The 14,559-nt window shown below is 41.8% G+C and overlaps 1 protein-coding gene across 2 annotated transcripts in view; it reads right to left on the bottom strand.

Annotated features, from left to right (window-relative positions):
* The window catches only part of LOC122405913 (uncharacterized), a 134,798-nt gene that overhangs the window by 9,771 nt on the left and 110,468 nt on the right, over window positions 1-14,559 (bottom strand). The window contains exon 4 of one of the 2 annotated variants that reach the window (XR_006259844.1): window positions 9,155-9,378. The exons of the other annotated variant lie outside the window; for it this stretch is intronic. The gene's annotated coding sequence lies outside the window, so the exon portion shown is untranslated. The remainder of the gene's footprint in view (window positions 1-9,154; window positions 9,379-14,559) is intronic. 2 annotated transcript variants of the gene reach the window in all.

Raw genomic sequence — 14,559 nt, 5'->3', positions numbered from 1 at the left:
TATTTATTATATTGTTTTTTTTTCTCTTCATAAATAGAAAGCATTCTTTAACGAGCTGGGAACGCCAGAACGATAAAAATGAATGAAAGTTGTTGAGACTATGAAAAGTCAAATCGACGCTCCATCCGCGAATATTGGGCAAAAAATGTTCAATCAATATTTAGGCCTTCCGTCGCTTCCCTCGCCGAAGCAATGAACTTGTTTTCTTCCTCTCTCACCTTTTATTTATTTCTCAAGTCAAACGAGCGGAAGAGAACTGGCCCCTGGCGTAGCTGACAGCGAAAACGGCGAAAACCGTTGAGTTAATATAAATCGCAATTTGCCCTAGATTCGAGTGGCCGAACCTCTCAGAGTTTTTTTCAATAGACGATGCCCAAGTTTTGATTGTTCAACGAGGATGTGAAAAAAAGTAAATAGAGAAAATACGACGATCAAAGGGGACGAGCGGGGTAGGTGAGACGCCGCGAATGTTTGGTCACGGCACGTGTGGCGTTCCGGTTCCCGTCATGAGGACCTGAATCTTCGGAATTCGGGTCGATCAACTCGGGCCGGCTCTCGGCCAAGTTCGCCATCCTTTTGCACGCATCATTCACTCGAATGATCTTCCTCGCATGTCTCACGATTGAGTTACCGCGCGCGGTGTCAACCTAACAAGACCTTTGGGACCATTACAAGATAATAATATCTCTCGAGCTAAAGTCAATCCTCCGATAAATATATTTAAAATTGAATAATTATTTCTTGGGGAAAAATAAGTGGCGCCATGAAAAAATGTCACGCTGGGAAAAATGAAGGAAAGTTTCCTTTCGCTCATTCCGTTTCGTTTTTCCAACGCGAATTTTCCGAGATATTTCATTGTCTGAGGTAAAACACGGACGTCAAAAAGAGGCTAATATACCGTTGAAATAGAAAAATACACAAATTATATACTCATTTGTGCCGTTAGTTTCCTCGATGTTTGTAATTGCAGAAACATCAACGTGACATCGTGAAATCGTTCGTGTCTAATAAACCAAGTTCATGAACTCGAGGCGCTGCGGCGTCGAGCGGTTTACGAGGACACCGCGCGCGGTCCGGGACACAGCTGGATCGATCTTTTAACACGATTGAAAAAGTTGTGATGCCCAACGAAGCTGAATCGATTGTAACACGTGTGAACGTTCATTAGAACGCAACGTGAGATTGATTCGGAAGATAGAAAGGACGAGAGGATGAGAAAGAGAGAGAGGGAGAGAAAAATGAGCCTCGAGGCGTTATGTCAGAGTCGCGGAAGGCGCAAAGTAATGTGTCCAATTGACCGATGGCCTGAAGAAATGAAGCGTATTATGTCTTCACGGAACATGGCTTTAGATGGATCTAAGCGAGTATATGTAGTGAAGAAGAGTCGGGAAGGAAACGTGAAAGAGCAAACGGCGGCATGGAGAGAACGCTCCAAGAGAAGGTTGGAGGTCAACAGAACTTGACCATCTTGCTTCCTACTCTTTTCATTGTTCTCGAAGTTCAAATCTTTGCCTGATGTAAGACTAGAACAGGGAAGCATATATCGAGTCGATGCAGTGAGGCAGAAAAAAGATTTTGTCAAATTTTATCATTTTGACATTACCCAATAAAAGAGTTTTCAACAAAATTCATTCGAAGATTGATCGTACTTAAAAACTATTTTTCCGAGGGAAAAGCTTTGAAGAAACTCCAAAAATCGTACAGGACCATGACACTCGATAGAAACAAACCGTAAAGTCATTCCAGAAAAAAAAATGTTTTAACGTTTTGTCAAAAACTTGGATCGCTCCGTTGACATGTTTCCCAGACGCGAGAAACCTCCAAAGCCGTAGTAGAATAATCCAACAGTACTTTTGTGAGAGTAAAAGCCCCGATGATGCGGATGCCGGAATATAAGGCGTATTTCATTCACCGTTCACCGTTCGTTGAAGGGACCCCGAGGACTTTCAGCCGCAGAGTCGTGTTAAACGGTCGCAGTAAAATAGCTCCTCTTCGCGTTGTTTTGCCACGATTAGCCGAGAAAGAATATATCGAGGAGGGCCCCTCAACTTTGCCTGCAATTTCTTGTCTCCTTGGATTTTTTACCTCTTTTACTTAGCAATAGTAGCGACGAGAGAGAGCTTCTGAAACAGCATTTTAGTGCTCCCTTTTTCTACAGAAATTACGCGCCGTTCGTAACGTCTTTTTGAGCGATTCACTCACTTTTATTCCTCGGTAGCAGTGAACAATCTGCGGATAAAAAAATTTTAAGGAAAAGCCTGCGCCTGACTATTTTACTACTTCGCGATTTTCGAATAATACATTCTATTCGAACGTGGTTAAGAACACCGGTGACGAGCAAACAGTCCAAAACCTTTCATCAAAAACATCCATAAAACGTTTTTAAAAAAACACTCGTGGAATTTTGAGTAAATGAAAAAAACCTCCTTATACACTCGATCATACAAAATGAGCTCGCCATAAAATTGATTTGAGTTATGAAGACATTAACTCATCGTGACGTTTGCTCGTGCTTCGATAATCTACGGAATCTTGAATCGTTATCCAGCGCATGTGCGGATTATCTTTAAAAATAGGAATATCGTTAAACCGCGACGTATCTAACGGTGATCCATTGTACTTAACACCCATTGTCTTTTGTATAGATTTTACGCCGTGAGAGCAAATATAATAGCTCGTAAAATACCCGGTAAAGTGTTTTCATACCTATAATATATGTATACGTATATGTGATTTATCATTATGATTATTGTTATTATTACGTATCTATACAGTCTATAATAAGCTATAATGCCACATTCTTCGTGCTTCGAAGCTAAACATCCGTCCTTTCTCCGATCAGAGACATGATACACTTAGTGATACAAACTAAGCGTTACAGATGCGTGCTTGTACCAGAGATTATATCGGTCGCAATCCCGATTATATTTCGTTTGACAAAGCTCGGGCAATTATTCACAAGACCGCAAATGTGTCGAGAGAGAACAGTTGAAATAAATAAAGTTCCTTTATTTCTATAATCGCATGAGTTGACATGTCATGCATGATGGCTCGATGATTCTAACGAGCACGGAGGACGAATTTATTCGCTATTCGAATAGCGAAACAATTGGGCAAAACATAAGATCGAGATTTTGAGAAGAATGGGAAAAAAGTCATTCGACGTAGGCGATGTTGACGCGATTTCAAATATTGAAATTCTCTGCTCGCGAAACAAGAGATTCCAACTAATATATTGTTCCGTAATCCGCGTTTCGCCCCGCCAAAGAGAAATGATACCACGAGGAATCTGCTGCCATCGAAGCTGTGCCGCGAATGTATTCATAATCGCGCATGCGAGGAGGCTCGAGCAGCCGGCAGCATTCCTGAGAGTAAGGCCGAAAGTCAAGGGGCGAGAGAGGAATGTTTTTTAAAGTTGTATTCATCTTAAATCTAATTCAACGTATGGGACACTGTGCAACGAGCAAACGTCGTCGTCGTCGTCGTCGTCGTCGTGACGTCCGCCTACCACGCGGAGTCGCGCGAGTGTTCTCTGTGATAGTAACATAGGTCACGCCTCTCTTTTCAGCCGCGGGATAATGTCGAACGACCGTAAATTATGGCGAGAATTCTCTCCTTTTATTTCTCTCTCCGCTCAATCTCTTTGCTTTTTCTCTATCTGTCGTTTTCGTTTATTTTTATTTTTTTTATTTCTTTTGTGAAGAACTCACGAGAGAAAAGCGATACGATAACGTGGGACTCGCGTAACCGTGCTCGCTTATATCTGCCGGTTTGGCTGCTGTGCTCTCGCCTCCATACCTTGAGCACTTTTTTCTTCTCGTCTCTTTTTTTGGGAGGACGCGAGCGGAGGCAAGAGGGTGAGACTCGTCCGCGAACTTTCCCCGTTTCGCGATATACCTTCGTTACTTAGCCCGACGAGTCGCTTAACGCACGGCACGCTCTCTCGAAACGTCTGGCCCGATGGGAGCCCGGGTGTCGATTCGATGCGGCCCCCCCGTACACAAGCGGGCTTACGAAACTCCTCGACAAAGACTAAAATCTCAACCACCCGCGCGCGCCTGCGAGAAGCCAAACTCGGGAGAGAAGCACCCACAAAATTACGCGAATCATTTTTGATGCCGCAAGGGAGACGGAGACAGAAGTACCGACGCGTCGCGCGGCGACGTAATAAGGACACTCGAGAGAAGGTCCTTTAATTTCTTTCTTGCGCGCTCTTCGATTGCTTTCACTCGCGGAGCACATCTCCTTATAATAAATATACTCCCGGAACGAGAAAGAAAATAATCGAAAACCCCCACTCACGAAAACCTTCACGACGGATCGCAAAAATCATTGAAATTAATTCCATACGTTACGACCGCTCGAACGGAACGTCATCAATTATACGCGTGAATTGCTGATAAACCATCCGTAATTACTCCATCACGGTTTACAAAGTTTACTTGCTACGAAAATAATAATACGAGGGGAACCGAAATAACCAAATTGCGCTTTTTTCCCACCGACAATAAAGGTATTTCTAATAGATTGATTTTTCATGTTCTCCGTACCTGCTCCGGCGGACAAAAATCTCGGATATCATTCAACAAATTGTAAATAAAAGTCTGCAAATTCCTCTGGAGCTACAATGAGATTTCCTCGACTCTAATTACTCGAAAAGCACGCGTGTGTAGTCCACGAGTTTCGGAAGTACTTTCTCATTCGTAAGAACACCGTTCCAGTTTTTTCTTTCTCTAGCGCCTTCCGCTTTGAATCGTTCTTCATCGGTCGTGCTACTCGAGCACACGAATACACACCCAAATTCATTACGATTCAATTTCGTATGTAACAATGTACATTTGTATAAAAATATGTAACGAAATACGTCGGTCTGTGTGTTCGAGGAGCCGAGCACATACGTGCACATACTTCGAAGAGTATTTTGGAGGAAGAAAAATTACGAGCGTACTCTGTAATCTCCAGAGGCCATCGTACTCTCTCACGCAGCCGCGTGGCTGCTTCAGAAATTCACATAAACCGTTTTTTCTCGTTCCTACGCTCTCCTCCAATCTTTTGACTCTTCCTCGGCCACCGTGCGTGACCCCGGTTTGTGTTACCGGCCGATTCATGACGATCGCCGCGTCGGGAAACGACTCTCGACGCTCACATCTCACGGGAACGACGAACGAGCAATGCCAGCACTATTTAAAGGACATTCACGGAGAATGAAGATCGCTATGATTGGATAACTTTGCTGGGATTCTCTGGATTATTAAATAAATCGCACGGTGTGAAGAGGTCGTTGCTACCTCGAATATACGAACCGAACGATACAACTACGTGTGTAGATAGAAACTATACTACTTCGACGAGTTGTGTTTTTCGTACGGGACTTTCCTGTGTAGATATGCATCTTTCGAAATAAAAAAAAGCACAGTAAGCTACCGAACAAGATTCGCTAAGATTCGCATCCGAATTTCTCGTCATGCTTCGCGAAATCCGGAGGACGAAGTACGATTTGTAGAATCCACGTCTTTTTCTGATTTTGCACAGAAACGCTAATTCGTAAAAAGATGCAAAACCGATTCGTGTGGCTTTGTCACTTTGAGGCAGATGATTGCTGATGGAAAAATAATCGTTGAGATACTTTTTTCCGAACGAAACGCGAACACGATGAAAAAACAAATTCAATAAAATCGCTATGTTGTTCTCTTGAGATAATTCAACTGGGGATTCGAATTGAATTTCGTAAAAATAGTAATTACTGGAAGAAGAGTGGCGTTGCGAGGATTCGAAATTTGGAGTTTTTTCCATTACCGACCGCGCGTCACAGGTTTAACCTGAGTAAGAATTGACGATTGAAAAAAATGGCTCCGCTCTTCCGCGATGTATAGAGCGCCGAGAGTGCAGAACTCTCTTGCGGTGCGGCACGATGTCGATGTAGGTGACCTCGTATCTTAATTAACACGGGCCCGCGGCCCATACGGTGTGTTCACCTCTACGAGGTACGCGACGAGAGCATGGCGAACGCGATCTGCGCCCTCGCCTGTGGCTTTCAGAGAGTCTGTATATCTGGCCTGCTGCCTGTGTGTGACACCAATGTGTATGTGAGCGTATACATCCGAAAGAAAAGAGTTTAACTAACTTTTACGGGGCGATGCGACGACGAGAAACGTGAGAGCAGCCAGCAGGCAAGAGAGAGAAAGAGAGAAAGAGCTTTTACCAGTGAAAAAAGAGCACGGGGAGTCTCTCGGGCGCGAGATAGTGTTGCCGAGATGATATGCTCTCGATGTTATTCACAGGAAGAGAGCGAGAGCAGAGACGAGATAGCTTCATTAGCACCGGATAATCCGCGTATCCGCGCGTTTGTACAACATCGTCTATACGATGCACGGGCTATTCTGTACCAATATTCCCAGCATCGTTTTCCCACGTTCATTTTTTCGTCGATCTTTTCCGTCAATTCTTTATAATAAAATCGATTATCGATTATACGCAAGCTGCCTGAAAATCGAAGCACGAAAACAAATTTATTTATCATTACGATTTGTCCGTTTATATGAATTACGAACTGTCATCCGAGACTTTTTTACGGTATAAAAAGAAAACAATTTCATTGAATTTTTAAAACGATATTCGTTTCGTCACTGAATTACGAGATAAGAACCGAAATTTTCAGGTTTTAAAGTCTTAAGGAGGGTTAAGATTATTCCGAACCTCTTCCAACGTCTTTCCGGATTTACAGTCCTTTCGTCCCCAGTTTAAACGAGCCGATTGACACTCATTTGCATTTGTGAAAAAAAAGTAAGAAAAAAAGTGTTTTCATTCGTGTACATGAATTTAATAAATCTTACATTAGAGTCGTCGCCCTTTAATTGCCCATACGTAGACGCAGTCCTGATTCCTTAGAAAGTCGTCGATGAGGCGAACGACACGAGATGCTCAAACTCGATTAGAATGCTTCTCATTCGTGCACACACATTGCTCCTCCGAGTTCGCACACACGCGAAGAGCAAACATCCAAAGAGTGCGAGAGGCGTATGTTGCCTCGCATGCAAAACGCAGCGACGTGTGTTCACGTGGCTTTTTGTTATCGAGATATTCACGCTCCAGTGTGTTGGTGATTGCTACTAATACAATCGTTCGTACCTCTAGATATTAGATGATCAGTACGTAACTATATCAAAACCGCGAGAGAGCAGGAGGCGAAGTAACTAAACGTGTCGCGTGGACTCCAGCACACGTCCGATGACCTATCGATTTTCTTATCGCGAAACGATCCGTGGAGTCTGAATCTTTCGCACGCCGCCTTGAATTTACGCTTACGGCTCGTGGATTCTCCTTCCCCCCCCCCCCTCCCCCTTCCCTCTTCACATTATCGCAGTATAAGTTGTAATATACACACATACATTATTAATACGGATATACAAATACGTGTCTCATTGTAAAAATAGAATATCTATACAGCTCTAACATTTTTCTCGTTAATAAAATTCTCTATGCACCCTGCTAAGATCTCCGTGTCGCGTTTGCACATAGAAAGTGCAATTCCCTACTTGCATTGATGATTCGTACCGATAGAGTAATTCGATGTGGTGCAGCATAACGTGATATAGATACCGCCTTTTCCTCTCGCGGTTTACCTTGTTTTATGACTGTATAATAAACGGCACGTTTATCGCGCACTTTTCGTACTTCGAATGTTGTGTATTATAAAAATGAAAACTAATATTCAGTTTGAACTTCATTTTGTACTCGTGTTAATACACGTGCTTAATCATGGGTAAGTTTTTCTGATGTTGCAACTGTTGCACTGTTTTATTGTGCTCCGTAATTCGGGGCTTTGGCTTTTCAATTTGGCTATGAAAAAGTGCTGGGACACTGAATTGCGCTGCTGCTAATTCGCCATAGTGAAAAACAGTCTTTTGTCTGTTTTTTCCTCGGCTACTTTTTCGTCAACCACCCGAAGATTGATCAGTCAAAATATTAAATTTCTCCAATTCTTCAAAGCTCAGTGTGAAAAACAGAGAAAAGACTGTTTTTCACACTGAGCTTTGAAGAATTGGAGAAATTTGATATTTTGACTGATCAATCTTCGGGTGGTTGACGAAAAAGTAGCCGAGGAGTGGTGGACTGCAAAATATACTTGAAAACCAGCTCAATGCTGAGCTTTTCAATTCCATTTCACTTGCTCTCCAAGGATATTCGACATCGTCCGTGAAATGGGATCTTATTTATTTGTCTGTATTTAACTTTAGTGTTTCTTGAAGTGTTTTTAACGCTGGAATTGATTTTCGATAATTTTCGAGCATTTTATTTTTGTTTTGCGCAGAAAGTTCATTGAATTACGTCCATGGACATTCGAGTTGGGTGATCAAATATACATCCAGACAAATGCACGTGATTTCTACTGATTCATCGACCAGAAGCCACCGATCATTTGTTCGCTGGAATTTGAAGCGAAAGAATGTTGGCACTCATCCATAATTTAAACTGGCCGAAACTGAGAAATCTTCGAAGCAAAAATATATCATGCAGAGTACTGGGTTGAAAGGAGTGTAGGTTGCTACGCAGCCTTTCTCCGGCATTGCACCTCTCTCGATGCACCTGCTCCCTCTGCGGTTCACCAAGAGATCCGGAATAAACGTAGATACCATGAAAGTGCTCTTGCATATACAATATTATTTTTCGCTCTTTTTTACGGTATCATATGGTAAAGATGCTCGGAATAAGGAGTAACGAATATGTGAGCAATTTGTTGGCGATACGAGATATTTATCTTGCCGGCAAGGTTCAACAATTTTTTCGATTTGTTTCTTTTTAAAATACATTCAAAGTGCGTTACTCCTACGGAGTTATTATTTTCTTTTCTTTTCATGAAAATAATGAAATCCGCTCAAGACCGCTCTGTACCAATTGCAATATGAAAGATTAAAGACTTCAACTCCGCAACAATAATAATCACAAGTCCAAAGAAATTTGATTTAAAATATTTTTATAGACAGAATACCAGCTATTGATTTTTATACAACGGAATCTCTTCCGTTGTATTTATTATAATCGAACGAATATATGGAAGAAAAACGGCAGCCCAATTACGCAGGTTTAAGGAGCGATTAAATATTTTATTCGAGTTTAATGCATAAGGAAAATTAGAAATTTGCTTTTGACTCACATTCGGGATTTCCATCCGGATTAGCCTACCGCGAATGCAGCCTACGGCCTCCTTCTTCGACTTACACCTGCCGCGAGTGCGTGCACACCTGATCCACGGTGTCCACGGACATGTACGCAGTTTCCACGCCACCAAATATGCTGAATAAGGCCGAGTGGCGCTCACGATCGCTCCAGTCCATCTAAGCTTCGGTCAAGTAGATGCTGGAACTACTTGACTATCCTCTATAAAATTATAGGTAAGAGGCATTAATGCAGTCTAGTAAAATACAGCTTTGGACAAAATACATACGTTTACGACGAGGAAAACTGTTATCGGTTAAGTTGTACTTCATTGCTTCGACAGACTGACGTCACATGTTTTCTCTTTTTAGCTTTACTCAATCGCTCTAAAAGATAATTACGAGCGTCTTTGAACAATACGGTAAATGATCACGGATTTTAATTCGATGAAATAATGGATCTGTGGCAGTGTCAAAATGAAGGTACTCTAACGAGGTTATTTTTAACCAGCAGTACCCAAGAGTGCTATAGTTTTTCTCTGGTTTTCCGATGTCCTTTATAAGGAACGTGAAAAACTAGACAGCACCGAGCAAACGATCTTTGATGGAAATATTAATTTTCAGAAAGCTCTATTATTTTGCCGAAAAGTTGAATGAAATGAGATAAAACTGGAAATTTGTTTAACTCGTGATGAGAAACCTACGCATTTTTGACCAGAAAAAACTCAATTTAAAAAATACTGTGAAAATGTGAACTGAGTAGTTCAAATTCTCGCAGGAGGGATAATTGTTTTCCATAGTTAAAAATATTGAGCACCATAATAAATGGAGGCAGCACATCAAAATAACTCGATTCGCTGAGGTTACTAGCTGAATGGTTTCGGTGAGGCGCTTCCACGAAAGAATGTTTTCTCATGAATCGTTCAAGCGTTTGGTATATTTAGTTGAAACATGATTTCGTTCATTCAAGGATTATGTTCGACGAGACGAGCAAAGCGATGGAGGATGAACAAAAATAACTGAGCGTCCGCCAACAGTTGGGTTCGTTCAAACTTCCTTGGAACCTGTTCGGACCGAGACCCCTTTTTTTGGGGTACCACGCGTGCCCGAGGCGCCTTATTGCGACGACTTTTTAGATACATAAGCGAAACCGCGCTCCCCGTCGATCCCCGCGCGCTCGATCTTTTTTCCCAGATATACCAGACCGCCGAACTCTTTTTTATTTCAATTTATTTTCGTTCGAAACGTGCTTTATCGAGATATTAGTTGAAAAGTACGATCGCGTGTGCTGAGCGTTTCGTATACCTCCGGCACGAACGACGCAATCCATAAAAAGAACAAACTACCAAGATAGGGCGAGCTCGGAACTCTTCACACGAGTCTAGTCGATTTTTAGACAAGCTTGGCAAGCGATAATGTCAATTTACGTCTGTATTGAAATTCGTCACTTTCATATCGACGCGTCTCAATTTCGATCGCGTACCGTTACGTATATTTTCCCTCCCGTCTTTTCTTCAGGAAGCCTCTTAACGTATTTTCACAAAAATTAAACTATTTACCGGAAACCACGCGTATGAAGCAGAGCGGTAAAAAAACGAAATCGTCTCACGCGCAAGATCGGAGCCAAATTACTTTCGAGTTGAGGAAACTGCGAAAACAGAGACAAAATAAAAGAAGAATTAAACAATACATTACGCGATTTAGAAGAAAGAAATTCGGGACTCAAATTTCTCATACTTATATCAATTAGCCTGTGTTTTATTATTTCGTAACTAAAGTAGTCGTTTTCTTAATGTCCCAAAAAGAGGAATATTAATGACTCTAAAGAATCCTCATTTGTATAAGGATCGTTAATTTCGATAGTGTCTAATTACCAGTAGAATATTCATATCTCCTGAAGGCTGTCAAATCGAGTTTCACGAAAGTGTATTTACATAGCAAAAACCTCTATATATAAAACTCAGTTCGAAACGAATAACGTTCTTTGCCGGATATTATTACGCAAGTCTCCGACGATTTCCTGATCTCAAAAAAGGAGAGATTTTAAACACAGTTGATAGCAGAATGATTGAGAAATCATACGAAAGTTTCTTGAAAGTTTTCGATAGAGACACGAAGTGATTTTATTAGCTTAGAAAAATCATATCAATAAGCGTTTGAAAATCAACATCGTTTGAATATTCATGTTAATATCTGCTTAGTTTAAAGGTCCCTGCATCGACAAGTTGGACCTCGATAAAGAGATTCTGTTTCTTTTGATCGGAGATCGAAAGGTCGTTCGACCTAAATATTTCGTGGCCTGCAGCTCTGTGAAGACTGATGGATTTATTGCTTGATTTATCTTTTAAATCATCAAAGCGTTTACGAGGATGTCTGTTCACGCGTCGCTGCGACGAACGATCATTCCATAGGAAACGAGTCCGAGAAATTTTTGTTGCCAAATTCACTTTCAACAAACAACGTGTTTTGTTTATATTCAAAATAATGCGAGAGCTTGGTGTCATCGATAAAGTATAACAAAAGCAATTTCCAAAAACCTCCTTCGTAAACTTCAGTTATCGATCAAGCCTTGTTTTCAATGATCAGTGCTCAGAAATGGCAAAATATTGAAAATTTCGTTGTCTATGATTCGTGACACACACTATGTAAAAATAATACGTTTCTAAAGTTTAAATGATGGGGCGTACTCGTGCCTTTATCTAGTTAAAAATATCAAAAAGGTAACAAAGAATCCTTAAAATATTTGAAATTCGAATTAAATGAGCTTCTTCGAATGAATGAATAAAATTGAAAATTCAGATAACACAAAAATAATCCTTTTTCTCAAGTTTCCACAGCTCCGACTAAAAAACTCCTCATTCAAGAGTCCACCGAGAATGTACCGCGTACGTTACACATTAAATTATCGATGTGAAAGAGGTTCTTCACCGCAGTATAGGACATCTTTTGTATGCCTGGATGTTGAACGAACAAACGACTCGAGTTTTACAAGCTCGAGGTTCGCATTAGTCGGTTGTCGATTGAACATTCTCTCTCTCTTGCTCCACCGCATTGCATGGTGTCCGTTGTAGTTGATCTCTGTGCTCGGTACATCTCAAAGTCTCTCATCTTCGTTTCTCCTAGCTTGTTTTACATTCGTTTCATTTTCTCTGTATGACGACGACGACGACGAAGCATGGTAGAGCTGTGAAGAGGATGAGAGGTCTAATCGAGCGAGCACACACGTGTCGTACAACGACTTGTCGTCATCCCATCCCCAAGGCACCAGGTATGGTACATCAGATAAGAAAAAACAAAAGTATAGCGCTGTGGAAAAAATGTCCCCAGCGCATCGTAATCGAAGGAACGTTCGTCTCCCAACTTTGCGCAACTCTATTTAAACGATCCGGTAAGTAATTTATCCTTGTTTTGTTCCATTTGGGCAACCGAGTTTCGTCATTGGAGTGTGCTAAAAGACGCTAATAACGACGAATATACGTAAAACCTCAAACGCCTCCGAGGATAAATTTGAGTAGCCAATTACAGAGGATTCTCTTCAATTTGACGTGCGGCTGTCAGCGATGCTTGAAGAAAAGTCGCAAAAATTGGTACACAGAAGTTATTTGTCATACGTTTTATCAACTGCGTGTCAATGGGATATAATGGAGTGGGCAATCAGATTTGATCTATCAAATGTAAGTTGTCCTAGATTAGAACCGAGGCATAACAAAGACAACAAAGTTTGTATCGTTCGAAACTTTTTTTGGGTCACCTGGAGACGTTACATCTCATTTGACAGCTATTGGGAACCGTCATTCCCGTTACGTCGAAAGTTCTCAATGATGTTCTACAGTCCGAACGAGTGAGGAGCGGTGCTTTCTTCGAGAGAACACGGCTGGTAGAATCGTCATCACAGAAGCAGTGAAATAAGGAGCGTGTGATTAGAAGTTGGCAAAAAAATATTTCAGCAGAAATATTGTACGAGGCATATTACGATGAAGTATGGTTAGCAGTTAATCGTGAATTCGTGCTACCATGTTTCGCGATTTTGAACACACTCGTTCCGTTCTTACGTTGGAAAGCATTGCAGCGAGTGCGTCATTGTTTATTAATAATCGTTATTGCGAATGCAACACCGGCGAGCTTTTCGTTTGATAATGAGAATGACAGGAAGGAAAAGACAGTGAGAAAGAGGGAGGCTGCGAAACTAGTGAAATTTATGGAGACCGGTTACGGGCTGACGCGTTAATGGTAGAAGGCAATGGAAAATGTGTACGATAGCAAAGGAATTGGCAAATAAAACGAAAACTCCATCATGACACGAGAGTAAAAGTTTTCTCGTTCGACTATATGAGCTTTCTTTCCTCCTCACTCGCGCGCACTGCGCGTCGCAAAGTTCGGGCAACGTGCACGGAGGTCTAGCGCTTTATATATGCGCTCACGGTCGCGATTAGGAGGAAGCAGGAACGAGAAGGATCTTTCGTCGTTGTTATTCTCCAATGGTGGCCGGTCTCCGACGAGAAGCACACGAGAACTTGGACCGTGAACACGAGCCGGGATATTATAAATTAACGTGCGATATCGCTCGGGTGTTCCGAGTTCTGAGCTTGGATACGCGTGCACCACGCTATCCACGGGACATTCCGTGTCAACGAGATAAACGTGTGAACACGTCAGTCTTGAAAATTTCATCGCGACCATCATGAAAATTCAATCCCCCATCGACGTTCAAACACCTGTGAATTTTCGAAGTACTTTCACCTCCGTTCATAGACGAACGTTCATGATCGTGCGTATGTACTTTGGGTCACTTGAGTTAAAGAGAGCGATTGAAAAGGCTCAAGGTCAGGGCTCGACATCATTGTAATCCATCAACAACGGATTTCCCGGTAAATTCAAACTCTAATGTAATTTTGAAAGTATACCGACAACATATCTACCATTTTCTCCACGCTCGTTCCTACATTTTGGACCGACCAAAGCAAGCTTTGACATCCAATTGCTTAAAAAAACATCACAACCTTGACTCCACTTGACACCAACCGTAAAAATGTCATTTTCGATTGGTTTGATCGACATTCGTTGGTCGAGTTCGCATGAAATTTCCTCTACAGACGTATAACTGTATGGATATGGAGTATATAGAAATACACATTATACACATGGCGTAGGGTAATCGATTGTTGGTCTCTCGAGAAGCGGGCGGCCTGCGGGACGTTCGTCCCTGATTACAGAGCGTTCACTCGCAGTCGCAGGTAGATTCACCGGGCGGTGCTGCAACATGTACAACTTGCAGTTGCATAGACGTACTACATGCAGTTAAGTCGCTATAAGCTCTCTTTGCACGTGTTTTCTGCTGCTGCGTTATCCTCTATCCGTCTTGTGGACATATAACAATAATATCGATGATAATAATTCGTTTGTT

The sequence above is a fragment of the Venturia canescens genome, chromosome 2, assembly GCF_019457755.1.
Source record: "Venturia canescens isolate UGA chromosome 2, ASM1945775v1, whole genome shotgun sequence".
In the NCBI taxonomy this organism is placed as follows: domain Eukaryota; kingdom Metazoa; phylum Arthropoda; class Insecta; order Hymenoptera; family Ichneumonidae; genus Venturia; species Venturia canescens.
The sequence above is the reverse complement of the archived record's forward strand: the minus strand, read 5'-3'. Positions and strand labels throughout refer to the sequence as shown.